This window comes from Schistocerca gregaria, chromosome X (genome assembly GCF_023897955.1).
Source record: "Schistocerca gregaria isolate iqSchGreg1 chromosome X, iqSchGreg1.2, whole genome shotgun sequence".
Classification (NCBI taxonomy): Eukaryota; Metazoa; Arthropoda; class Insecta; order Orthoptera; family Acrididae; genus Schistocerca; species Schistocerca gregaria.
Window position 1 is genome coordinate 299,430,913 of NC_064931.1, and position 13,682 is coordinate 299,444,594.

At 41.1% G+C, this 13,682-nt stretch overlaps 1 protein-coding gene across 19 annotated transcripts in view; it reads right to left on the reverse strand.

Moving 5' to 3' along the window:
- LOC126297808 (ELAV-like protein 1) overlaps window positions 1-13,682 on the reverse strand; it is a 199,612-nt gene that overhangs the window by 41,711 nt on the left and 144,219 nt on the right. The gene's annotated exons all lie outside the window — the stretch shown is intronic.

The window sequence follows — 13,682 nt, forward strand, 5'->3', positions numbered from 1 at the left end:
TTTCCGAGTTAATGATCTGAAATTACATTAATGTGCGCCATCTGATCAAAAATATTCTGACACCCCCATGAAATAAAAAATTTACCACTGTGTGCAATGAGACTGGGACCCCATCAGTATAAAAGGAGGCAGGATATCTTGTGTTGCCAGTAAAAAAGCAGTAACAGCAGAATGGGTCAGTCAGGAGAGTTAAGTTTCTTTGAATGTGGACTAGTCACTGGATATCGCCTGAGTAACAAATCCATCAGGGACATTTCTGCTCTTCGAAGGCTGACCAAGTGGACTGATGATGATGATGGACTGAGGTGGAAATGTGAAGGAACAACCACAGCTAAAAGGAGACCAATCAAAATATTACATACTGATGGGTAGAGGCCATCTAGCATTGCAGAAGATGATTTAAAAAGAATCTCATGAAGTCAACAGAGGGAATAAGTCATGAATCCCTCATGTTATCGCAAGTCCAGCTAGCGCAATAACCGTACATAGGGAGTAGTTGAAAAAGAAGAAGAAGAAGAAGAAGAAGAAAAAGAAGAAGAAGAAGAGTTTAAAGTAACTAAATATCATTGTTCTCAGTCACCATCACACTGGAAATTACACAAAATGATGAAAAATCTAAGGAGAATTGTCACATCCAGGATCTGACCTGGTGACAATTGAAACTTTGGCATGAGAATAGCTGTTGTCTGATGATTAAAAGTGAGATGAAAGGCATGGAGCAAATAACTGTAGCTAGTCACTGAAGGATACATGAAGGGTTATCAGTCTGAAGTACAAAATGGGGCAAGAGTGAAAATTAAGACTGTATGGACCAGAGTGTCACTCACCTGGAACTGTTAGATAGGTAAAATGCATACTATAGTTACCTGCTCTCCCTTCATCTAGTAGTATCCAGGGTATGGAGGGACCATGTTGATGGCTTGTCCAATCAGCAAGCAGCATACATTCTGTCATAACATCAACTATCATGATAAGACTATCACAGCTTAATGGGTGGGTGGGGGGGCATCATCTTGATGTACAAGGAACTCTTACACAAGTTTTGTGTGGCTGATACGTACTTAGTCAGCAGTGTGTCCTCTTTCCAAGAGGCTTGTAGTGAAGTATGTCATGCCATGGTGGTGCCCTAGATTGCTCTCAACTTTTCTCTCTTGGTAGCATGATATTCCATATCTCTTTTTTTCAAAATTTGATTTCGCAGTCACAATCATAGGTCTGTCCCCAGTATTAAGACTTCAGAAATGTCTCCTGTGGTTTTTGTCTTTAGCTGATTTCCCGAACAGTTCATTTCCTGGGATACCCACGTGGCTCAATGACCACATGTATGTTACAATAGGTGTAGAGTTGTAGAGGTCAAGTAATGGGTTTTTATCGTAGGCAACCAGAAATTTTCTGCGGTAGCACAGACATCTTGAGCAGCTCATGGTGTTGCTAGGAACTGGAAAGTCCTTTGTTGACAGAGTTTTAATGTATGGAGGAGCCCATTTGTGTGCAAAAGCATACCCAATGCTGTCGTCAACTTCTTAGCCATCTGTGCAGATGCATGCCAAATTTGGATTGTTGTGAAAAATCTAACAGAACAGGTGACTCAGAATGGTGGGATCACAATTTTACTTACAGCCAAAGAAGAGATCCATGTACATTAAAAACTTGGGACTGGGTACACACAACAGGGTGGGTGAGGCATGGACGTAGTAGAGGCAGCCATGCTATTAACTCTACCAGCTCATGATATTGCATAGATATGTCTAGTGATGGGTAAATATTATATACTGTTAACTTGTTGACAGGCTAACATAGTGGCACCTGCTAACTCATTCTGTCAGAGCATAAGAGCATGCAGACCCCTCCGGACACCCTCTTGGCATTTATGCTTTTTCACAGTAGAGTTTGGAATTGTTAATGTTAAAGAGATTGATTTCCGAGAATCCTGTATCCTTAAGTGCCGCACCAAGTGCGTTGGGAGCTCTGAGTTCCATCAAAAGGATGTCAGATTGGACCTCCAGGACATGACTTATCTAAAATTCTATGGATACAATGGCTGTTTAAGGAAAAAGTTTCAGTGAAGATGCGCAACCAATGTCCGAACTCTTACAGAAATCAGAAATCTGTGAAGAGGGGGTTAATGGGAGAGGGTCGTTGTGGCACAGTGAGCAGGAAGTTGGGAATTTAGGTCTGAAAGAAATCATGTCCAGATGGCAGAGGTGGTTAAGGCAACCATTCTAGAGAAGTGGAGCATCCAGGTTTGTGTCCTGGACTGGCATGAATTTTAAATTCTTGTGACTGAATTGCCACAATTCCCTATGCAGCTAGAAGTCATCATTTTGATTGATTATCGTGATTGCATGTTTAAAGGGACTAAAGTACTGTGTCATCAGTCCCTCCATTTCATGAGCGAGAAACACACAAAAAAACGATGACTTGGCTGCTCCAATTATTTAAGCAAGTGAAAGAGTAAAAAAAGGGCATGACAGTAGCCTTGTCATAATACGACAGGTGAAAGAAAATCAAGATAAGCCAGACAGCACTGTGCACAATAGTGTCTAGAGACACAACAAGGTGAGGGAAAGAAGTAACATGCAGTTGCATGGGAGATAAGCACTGCTGGAGCTACAAAAGAGATCCATCCATATCACAGGACAGGGTACAGACCAATGGGTGTGTCTAAAGGGAGCCATAGGAACACAGACTGAAGGAGGTTACTTGAGACCCTTCAGTAGCGGATCGAGTCTGATCCCACATGGTCCATCCAGTTTTGGGTAATGCATGAAGTCTGAACTGTTGGTTGTGGAACATATTTGAGTAACATGGGCAAGTAGGCATCTGACAAATTTTGATGGCCTAATTTAGCTAGAAGCTGCTGTCGTCAACCTGCAGTGGTGGGACACTGACTTCCACCAGGAGACTGTCAAACAGGGCTCCTGCAGAAGGCTCCCATTGCCAACCACGCACCCGTGTGGTAAGCATAGTCCAGCAAGCAGAGTATGGACAGTGCTATCGACCCATAGGCAGCACACCCATAGGTAACACAGCTATAGTCCTAGTGGGATAAAAATCAATGCTTTGTAAAATCTCACAAGAACTATGGTCTGTACCCCCACAAGGAGTTACTAATAAAACAGAGCATTTAACTAATTCAGATAGGAAGTCTGAAGCCAGCAGACATGTGGCAGCCAAGTTGGCTTGTCGTCATAAAAATACCCAAGAACTAAAAAATTTCAACAACTTTAAGTGACTAGTCACCAAGATAAATTTCTGGGTGTGGATGCACAGTCCAGAGTTGGCAAAAATGCACAACTCAAAAACACACATCTTATGATTTTGCTGTGATTAAGGGCCCACTTATGTACTATCCAGACAATCCGCTGAAGTTGGCTAGCAGTGTCTCACAGTGACGCAGAGAGATGGTACAGGTGAAGGTCATCCACATACAGAAACACTGACATTTACAATACCATTGATGGCGATAGCGTACAGCTTTATGATCGGAACCAATTCCTTAGGGACTGTAGTTTCCTGTATATATTGGTTGCTGAGACTAGAACCTATCCAGATAGGAAATTCTAGATAAAAATGGGTAAACTACCACAGAAACCCAGCTCGTGCAGTGTAGATAGTATGTGACGTCTCCAGGTGGTATCTTATGCCTTCTGTAGGTCAAAAAAGACAGCTATCTAATGCTGCAATGCTGCCAACGCACGAAAGCATTGCACATTGCAGATTCCAGATGAACCAGATGATCTGTGGTAGACCAGAAATCCTGAAAGCCACTTTGGAATTGTGATATATGCCCTTCATTGTCAAGGCACTAACTAAGATGAAGGTTGACCATATGTTTGAATAGCTTACACAGCCCATTTGTCAGTGAGACTGGCCGGTAGTTACTTAAAATATGTGGGGCCTTTCAAACTTTCAGGACAGGAATAATACCACCTTCCCACCATTGAGAGGAAAATTCTCTTTCCCACCAAATTCAGTTAAGAAGCCTGAGAGTGTATCTCAGGCTCTCAGCACGAAGAGGTTTCCACATTTGGTTGTAGGTTTTGTCATGCCCAGGGGCCGTATCTCGACACACTGCCAAAGCACTGCAAGACTCCAATTCACTAAAACAGATGTTTGACAGAAAACTGTGCACATGGAAGGATGGCGACAAAAAACAGTGGCTTCACTGTAGTGAAAGAGCCGCTGTCAATTTGAGAACAAAGCAACAACTCTACAAACTGTTCACTTCCATCTCTCCTTACCCAGCTTTTGTCTTGAGGCATGCTCAAAGATGGAAATGCCATAGGATTGTAAACCTCTTGATTAAAATCACTGTTCTTGCCCACTGTGATGGCGGTGTTGGCACAGCCACCATTGAACATGATCCATTTCATTGTAGATCATCTGCCCCAATGCCTGCCACTAATCGGAGGCTCTCCTTTTGGGAATCATTCTGTTAAGGCAAAGGCCACCTGCCACTGTAGCCATTGCCCTGAGCCCTGGTATCCCATAGTTGATAGGCACCTACTCCTTGGCTGACATGGGAGAGTTTAAAGCTCAGGCATTGGCAGTGCAATCACTGCATTGCAGGGTGCTACCACAGAGAATACATGACAGCCCCACCATGACAGACTGGTTACCATGCTGATTTCAGGGCAGAGAGAGAGAGAGAGAGAGAGAGAGAGAGAGAGAGAGAGAGAGAGAGAGAGAGAGAGAGAGAGAGAGAGAGAGAGAGAGAGAGAGAGATATCGATCCAATTGACTGGTAGGTGGAAGAAAAAAAAAAAATCACAGCACAGAGTGGAGAGTTAATGCACTACAGTCCATCCCCAAATGGCCAGCTCTTCTGTAAAATTAGGGAAGTGGAGGTCGAACCCAAAATGGGGACCAGAATTTAGAAAGCCAAAAAAGGTGAGAGGGGGGAAAGCATTAAAAAAGTGAGAAGGGCGAAAACCTTCAGAAGTCAAAAGCATAGTCAAAATACCAAGAGAAAAACGTGAACAAATAAAAGGACTCCTAAGTTACCTCTTACAACACACGAGGAAGGGCTGCGAGTCTATTCTAGCCTGCGACGCCGAAGGGGGCGGGGCTCATTATTTCCTTCCTACCGTTTTCCCATCCCATTTGCTGTTCATTCAGTTTACTACTACTGTTCATACAAATTACTTTGCTGCCACATTGTGCTCCAGCTGGATGTGCAATTCTTCGTCAGCATTCATTCATAGGCTTGACCTTTGAGGGTGGGGGTGGGGGCAGCATTCAACAAAGGGGGCAGAATTCTGTTTAACTTTCAATTTCTCCTCCTTGTCGTCTAACAGGTTTCAGTTTGTGGGAGCAGTGTATTGACTTTTGGGTTAGAAGAGGACTGTTCTTTTCTACGGCTCACAATATGTGGCTCTTTCAGCCCTTGGTTGGTGTGAGACTGCTGGTTTGTTTCATCCTTGGAGGGAAAGTGATGACACTAGTAGAGGACAAAACTTCTCCAGCTGCACTAATGAGGTTAGTTACTATCAGTGCTGTGGATTTGGAGGTCAAAGGAGCTGATGTTCCCTCCCTCAACACAGAAACAGACATTGCCATGTGGCTAGGCCCTAAGAGTTGCTGTTTGGGACCTAGTTACTGCTTCAGTATTAGATTTTGACACTGCTTGTAAAATTCGACGTCTTATTGAATGAGTAGAGACTTTCAGAGTTTATCTAAGCATTTTGATAACAGACAGTTAAGTGTTTTCTATTCCTGACTTTACTTCACCTCCTGGAAACTGATCATGTCAGCCAGTGAGAGGCTAGTGTTCTAATCAGTTTACACATGTATGTGGTGGTTTGCTATTGCAGCCCTTCCACACACCCCACAGGTAGCACTGTTACAGCAGGATGATGTATTTGAACCTCTGGCACCTAAAACCTCTCTCAAGGGGAGGAAAATACCGTGACATACGTATAAACCATTATCTTAACTTTCTCATTTAAAACATTTTCCAATCTATTATCCCAAAGTACTGCCTGAATGTTATGAAAAAACTTACTCCCACCACTCTAGATTAATACACAGTTCTCTAACTGTTTGCAGCTTTGAGGAGACATGATAACTGATGTTTCACCCAGCTTGTTACAGCCCACAACTTTTTATCATTTTAAGGGTTTATTAAAAGAAATCCATTTCTCATTTTCTCAACTGCAGAAACATCTCTAACTATCCTCAGCATTTTCAACAAGAACTTGTGAAAAATTCATTTCTGAACCATGCAAAGAACTGAGTGAACTGTCCACCTCCATTTCTCTATGCCCGACTCATCCTGTGGGGTGGCCTAAGGTGGGAAAATAACAACACTAAGTACTTGCATTAAAATATATCTTTCTATATGCTGAGACAGCTGTGCTGGCATGGCCACCGATATGGGTGAGTTTGATCTATTACATTGCAAATCAACTGTCCTGGTACCACATTATGATTGGAGGCTCTCCCCACAGGCACCACACCACACTGGCAATTCCTTGGCATACATGGGGAGGTTACAACTGAGGCATCAGCAGTGCTACCATGCATTGTCAGGGGGCTAGAACCTTAAGAGTATGTGATTCACAATGATGATACAGCTACAGCACTGTATTTTTTATTGTAATCTAGTAATATATGCAGAAGAACACAGCGTACAGTGGATATATTATGAGCCATGAACGGCGTCCTTCGTTAAAAGGCCCAAACTTATGTGACATTATGGAAAGCCGAGGTCAAACCCTAAAAGGGGACCACAAGTGAGCCAAAAGGTAGAGTGAAAGTTTTGAAATGAAAAGGACATGTGTCTTAATAACACCGAAGTAGGTAACATGAATAGCTTGACTGGGTGTAGCACTCTTCTTAGTAACCCCCCCCACAAACAAACAAACAAACAAACAAACAAACAAACAAACAAACAAACAAACAAACAAACAAACAAACAAACAAACAAACAAACAAACAAACAAACAAACAAACAAACAAACAAACAAACAAACAAACAAACAAACAAACAAACAAACAAACAAACAAACAAACAAACAAACAAACAAACAAACAAACAAACAAACAAACAAACAAACAAACAAACAAACAAACAAACAAACAAACAAACAAACAAACAAACAAACAAACAAACAAACAAACAAACAAACAAACAAACAAACAAACAAACAAACAAACAAACAAACAAACAAACAAACAAACAAACAAACAAACAAACAAACAAACAAACAAACAAACAAACAAACAAACAAACAAACAAACAAACAAACAAAAACAAAAACAAACAAAAACAAACAAAAACAAACAAACAAACCAAACAAAACAAACCAAACAAACAAAACAAAACAAAACAAAACAAAACAAAACAAAACAAACAAAACAAACAAAACAAACAAAACAAACAAAACAAACAAAACAAAGATCTGTTCTAGCCCCCGATACCACAGTGGATCATACGGAGTTATAAAGAATAAGGTACAATGGTCAAGCAGCTCCACACAAGCCCTACATTTCTGTACTGAATGCTAAGCAACTGCAATATCTGAGGTGGCATGATATGCAATGTCACTGAACAGTGGTCGATTGGAAATGAGTGATTTTGAGGAATGATTCATGCTATACACTGTGGCAACATAAGGGGAAGGATTTGAGTTTGGCAAATGCCTGAGGAACATTACATGCAATCACATTAAGTGCTAACAGTGAAGTAAGACAGAGGTGGTGTTACAGTATGGCAGTGTTTTTGGTTGATGTGTGGTTGCCTTAATGCACTTAAGGAAATACTAAATGCAGAAGGACATGAGCATATTTTACCGACATGATGTATTGCCACCCAGAAGCACTTATGGGGCAGACGGTGATATTCTTGAAATAGAGTGGCCTACCCCGCGTCCCAATGTGTCCCAATGGACAGCCTTTGGAATGAATTAAAACACTGATTTCACTCCAAACCCCAGTTTGTCTGGTTTTGGCTCTAAAGAATGGGCTGCCATTCCTCAAACATTCAACTCCTCACTAAAAGTGCCTATGAGAAGTTCAAGGCATCACAAAGGAAAATTGTGGCAACACCCCACATTAATGACCACTAGTAGGTGTCCAGATAATCTTGATCAGCTAATTTGTGACTGGATTGTGTACACATCAACTTAGGAAGTCAAACTGGAAAATATCAAAAAACATATATTCCAAATCATACGAGGTGCAACAATAAAGTAATGAAACTTAATTTCTTTGCACAAAGTGGCAACCTTGCAGACTTGCATAGGCACAATACCTTTGACCTTGGTCTATAAGCTGCTTCTAGTCCAAGCAGCACCTCAATGCAACCGCTCAGTCTTGAGTTGTGCTATAATAAGTTAACACGTGTTTGTGCAATGGTATGCCATTTCTTTTTGCATTAAATTGGGTGAAAACATGACAACAACTTACGGTAAGCTTCAGAAGGCTTTTGGAGAGGAGGTTATGTCAACAGCTCAAGTTTTTTGTTGGCATAAAATGTTTAGTGAAGGCAGAACCATCATCCTCACTGACAGTTAACTTGGCCAGGGTGCATGCAGTCATATGATCTGATCAAAGATTATCCATGAAAATGATTATAGAAGAACTGAACATCAAGCAAGAATTGGTTCGTCTAATAACTGAAGATATTGGTATGAGAAAGATTTGTGCAAAAATGGTCCCCAAAAATCTCTCACCACAACAGTGAGAAACATGGAAAAATGTGGCAGCTGATCTGTTACAGCAAATGGGAATCAATCCAGAATTGTTGAGTCGTGTTATCACTGGTGATGGAAGTTGGTTTTTTCACCATGATCCAGAGACAAAATGCCAAAGTTCGCAATGGGATCACCCAGACCAAAAAAAGCTCGCAAACTCGCATGTCAAACTCAAGTGAAATGCGTGCTTGTGTGCTGCTTTGATTTCATAAAGAGTGGGTGCCTCCTGGAAAAACAGTTAACCAATATTACTACAAAGAAATTTTAAAAAGACTTCAAAAAAGAGTTCTTCGTGTCTGTGCCAACATAGCTGATAATTGGATTCTGCATCACGATAATGCGCCCTCCCATACTGCTCTGTCAGTACAGCAATTTTTAACCTCTAAACAAATTTCAGTACTACCACAGCCACCTTATTCACCAGATATCGCTCTGTGAGACTTTTTTTCTATTTCCAAGAGTCATAAGCGGTCACGGGACCCCATTTTCGAACAACACAAGACGTCCAAAGAGTTGCGATGATGGTCTTCAAGGATATTACATAAAATGAATTACAGAAATTTTACTATTAATGTCAGAAGCCCTGGAAAAGGTGTGTGCGTGCAATCAGAAGGGAACTACTTTGAGGAAGACAACACTAAACTGGACTAAAACAGTAAGAAACTTTTTTTTTCAAATCAGTCATTTCTTTATTGTCAACCTCATATACCCAAACTACAAAATGTTAAGAAATATATATTCCTTATCACACACCAATAATGTTGGGTTGACATTAACAACAGCATATCCGTGAGAAGGCAGAGAAAGTCTTCCTGGGTATTAAGAAAAACAACCAGCACAAAATGCTACTAAGTGTGTGTGGGGGGGGGGGGGGGGGGGGGGGGGGGAAGAAGAAGAAGAAGAAGAAGCATCTCTTACACAGGACTGGTGGCAACTACAGAACTCTGTTGCCTAACTCAACTTTACATCTGATTGTGTCAATGGATTTACTGGGTTACTTTTAACCTTTAATTTTTTTTAATGTTGACCGTCATAATCAGAATGAAAGAAAACTTGTTGTGGCAACTACATTTCTGGGCTGTTCACCTAACCAGCGGTCAACATTCAACTAGATGGCTGATGGAAGCTTCCAAAATTACCTTTTAATTCACTGAGATAACTGATCAGCCTACAACTGAACCAAAACAGTCCTCGTCTCCCCAATTTGCCATCATTGTGCAGCGGGCTACTTATTTTGTAGCTGCCCTGAGTATTTCACAGTGTTGCACTCCATTGAATTCAAGAAGACACTAACTCCTCGAATGGACATCTTTTTTTACTATGGAACTTCGTACTTCCCTTTTGTAGCACAGAAAATCACTTTTCCTCTTTCTCGCTGTTGCATATGGGTCCACAACACACAGGTCCACAACACACAGCACATATGACCAACTACACTATAAAAAATGGCATTCTTCATGGCCTACAAAAACAAGGAACCACCACCTGTTGCTTATGCATGTGTCAGTGTTGTAATTAACTCTAGGAATTGGTGTCAGATGCTGAAAAGGCATACTATGATGTTTACATTGCACTCATGACAGAAAAAAGTGTGTGGGGAACTTCTCACAAACTTCCACACACCTAGACATTGGACGAATGCTTTTCTTGTGGTGTGATACACTGACAAGAAAGTGAAGCCCCCCAAAGAAAGAAATGGTATGTTGTTTACTGGGTTAATAAGATAGTGATGATTTCAGTGATAATGAAATCAAGTCAAATTCACAAAGAACTCGACAGTATTTGCCTACTGATCACTATGAACTTGCTCCCAGCCTGGCCTGGATGCAAGCACTGATTTGGTCGGGAAGAGTGTCATACTGCCATTGTATCTTCTCCTGAGACATGGAGGCCCATAACCCTTCTAAGCGATCCATTATAACCTGGATACTAGCATTGGGATGGAGTTTACATCTGAGCTGATCCGACACATCCTGTCGAGAGCAGATCTGAGGATCTTGCTAGCCAAGGGAGTACTTAAGCGTCAGGCAGACATCGCATCATTTTCTGTGTGCTGGATTAATATTGAGCTACCCAGCATTCAGCCTTGTAGTAGTTTCCATTCTCTGTACAGTATTTCAATGAGCTACCCAGCTGTCTTCTTCAGGTGCTGTGAATTTTGCTAGTGTGTGTAGTCACTGCTTGGACTCCAGCCCAATTTAACTATAATCATGGAATGAGATACAAGGAGACCAGTATTATTGTGCAAGTTTCTGGGTCAGAAGAATTAAAGAACTCTATCAAAAAAAAGATGTCTGAAAACCTAATAAACAGGAATGGGGTTCGAATTTCAGTAACACTTTGCGTGTAGCTCTTAATTTATTGAAATCTTTTAGACCATTGCATCCATCCGAGCTTGAAGACAGCAAAGGAATTTCCATTTCACGGACTGTCAGCACATTCCCTGCAAAACAGAGTATCGAAGGGCACAGTGACCACTCGGTATGTAACTCCACTATAAAAAGTTGCATGAAACCAACGATAGTCCACAGTCTTTATTGAGTCCATCCAGCAAGTACACACAACAGCAAAACTAGCAACACCTGAAGAAGGTAGCTGGGTTGGTCATCAAAATACTGTGCAGAAAATGTAAACAACTTGGCTGAATGCTGGCTCCAAGTGACTCCAAGCACTATTGGACTTAACATCTGAGGTCATCAGTCCCCTTGAATCAGAACTACCTAAACCTAACTAACCTAAGGACATCACACACATCCATGCCTGACGCAGGATTCGAACCTGTGACCGTAGCAGCAGTGTGGTTCCGGACTGAAGCGCATAGAACCACTCCGCCACAGCGGCCAGTGGCTGAACACTCGGAAGCTCACTATTTATGAGAGAAGAAGTTCATAGATGCATATGCTATTTGTGGATGAGGATTGTCCTGTTGAAAAATATCACCATAATACTGTTACATGAGAAGCAAGACATGAGGATGCAGGATATCCATAACATACTGATGAGCCTTCAGAGTTCACTCCATCACTGGAAGTCACACCTTATGGCTCCCCGCAACATGACACCAGGAGTAACACAGCTGTGCTTTACTGCAGCAGTGGGAGAATGGGATCTCTCCCCCCGGTCATCACTATACTTTTGTTGCTAATCGACCAGGGTAGGTTAGAACCACAATTCATCAATGAAAACAGTGGGCTGCCATTTGTCAACACTTCTGGTCAAGGCACTAGTATAAATGATGCCAACTGTGTTGTGGCATTAACAGCAACGTATATGTTGGATTGTTATTCCTTAGTGTAGCTGCTCTTGGTTTCTGAACAATGGTGCAAGAAGACAGTAAGTTGCATTGAGTCCCTTACCTTTCCTTAGATGGCAGAAACAGATACAGAAGGGTTAAAATGTGCTTGGTGTGCACACACAGCAATCCTCTGATCATCATGCATAGTCAACCTGAATGTTGAGCCTGCTCACATGCATGTTTCCATGCAATCTAACTTCAGGCCACTATCACTTCCAAATTCCCCAGAATTTTAAAGGCACAATGCACAGTTAGTACATGATGCCTCACATAAGGTGTCCTTTCCTGAATGGCCCACACTTACGTGAAATTTAAGTAAGTGGAGGTCAAACCCTGAAAGGAGACTAAGTAATTAAGCCAAAACGTTGAAGAAAAGGTTGTGAAATTAGCTAAAATTGACAGGTGACATAACAGCGAAGTCTGGGACACTGGCTGGTTAAATAATTAATGTTAATTAAATTCTCCTAGAGTAGTTTAACTTAAGATGTCATTTTATTTTGCAGGCTACCAGTTTCAGCATTTCACTAGTCCATCTTCAGGCCCCATACACATCTCTCCAAATAAACAAAAATGTCCTAGTGCAATAAGTCACTGCATGTCTTGAATTCAATTGTTTCACTAGTGCTTCATTCAAAGACTTGATAGCATTGCTTCAGGCTTTCAAATGAAGCACTCAAATGATTGAATTTGTAACATCCAGGGATTTGTGGCACTGTACGGCATTTCTGTATATCTGGAGATATGCATACATGGCCTGAAGATGTCATAGTGAAATGCTGAAACTGGTAGCCCTCAGACTTCATCATCTGAAGTTACACAGCTGTTTCAAAATTTTGTTGACATTGACAATTAATAGCAGAGTCATCAACAAAAAAGCTTTGCTATGTGTAAGACTCCTTTTAGCTTCTTCTTATGACAGACAAGGAAATACCACTAGGTGCCAACACTGCACATTATACATTCACTGTCTTATACCAGTTATAAGCATTTCACTGACTGGACAACATGATGATCACTTTACTGTGAATTTTATTTCTGGAGAACAGTAAGATAACACTAGGCTTTAACGATTGACTGACCACTAAGAACATGACAATATCAATTTTCTTTTCAGTCAGTGGCATTCAAACCCTTGTAGTACAGGTGCAGAGCTTGAGTTGTGAAGACTTCAGTCTGCAGCACACTGTCATTCTTTTCATTTTCCCTTACATTACCTATGTAAATAATTCAGTAATTTTCTCAAGAGTCCTTGTGTTGTACCATTTCCCGAACAATTACCATGATCCCAAAAACCTGGTGCCACCATTTCTCCAAGTAACAAAGCTTTTTTGTGTATTTTCGTCTTAGTTAACCGGAGTACCTATTACCATGAAAATTATGTTGGTGACAACTTACTGTATTTGTTAACACAAACTAATGGATTTGCTGCTATTAGCTGCACTGGGCAGAGACATGGTAATCTGCTACTTTATGGTAACATACCATTGTTTGCATTATGTTATTTAAGAAACCAAACAAAATGTACAGTGTGAAGTTAGAACAGGGATTTTAACACCAAGAGAGATAGTGAAGTCTTCAGATATTGCACTTATTCATGTGGATGTCTGTTCCACTCTCCATCCTCTGTCCAGACTTCGGTTTTTCTGCATCAATTGAAATTAATGTTGGCATGGTTGCTTTGAAAAGGAC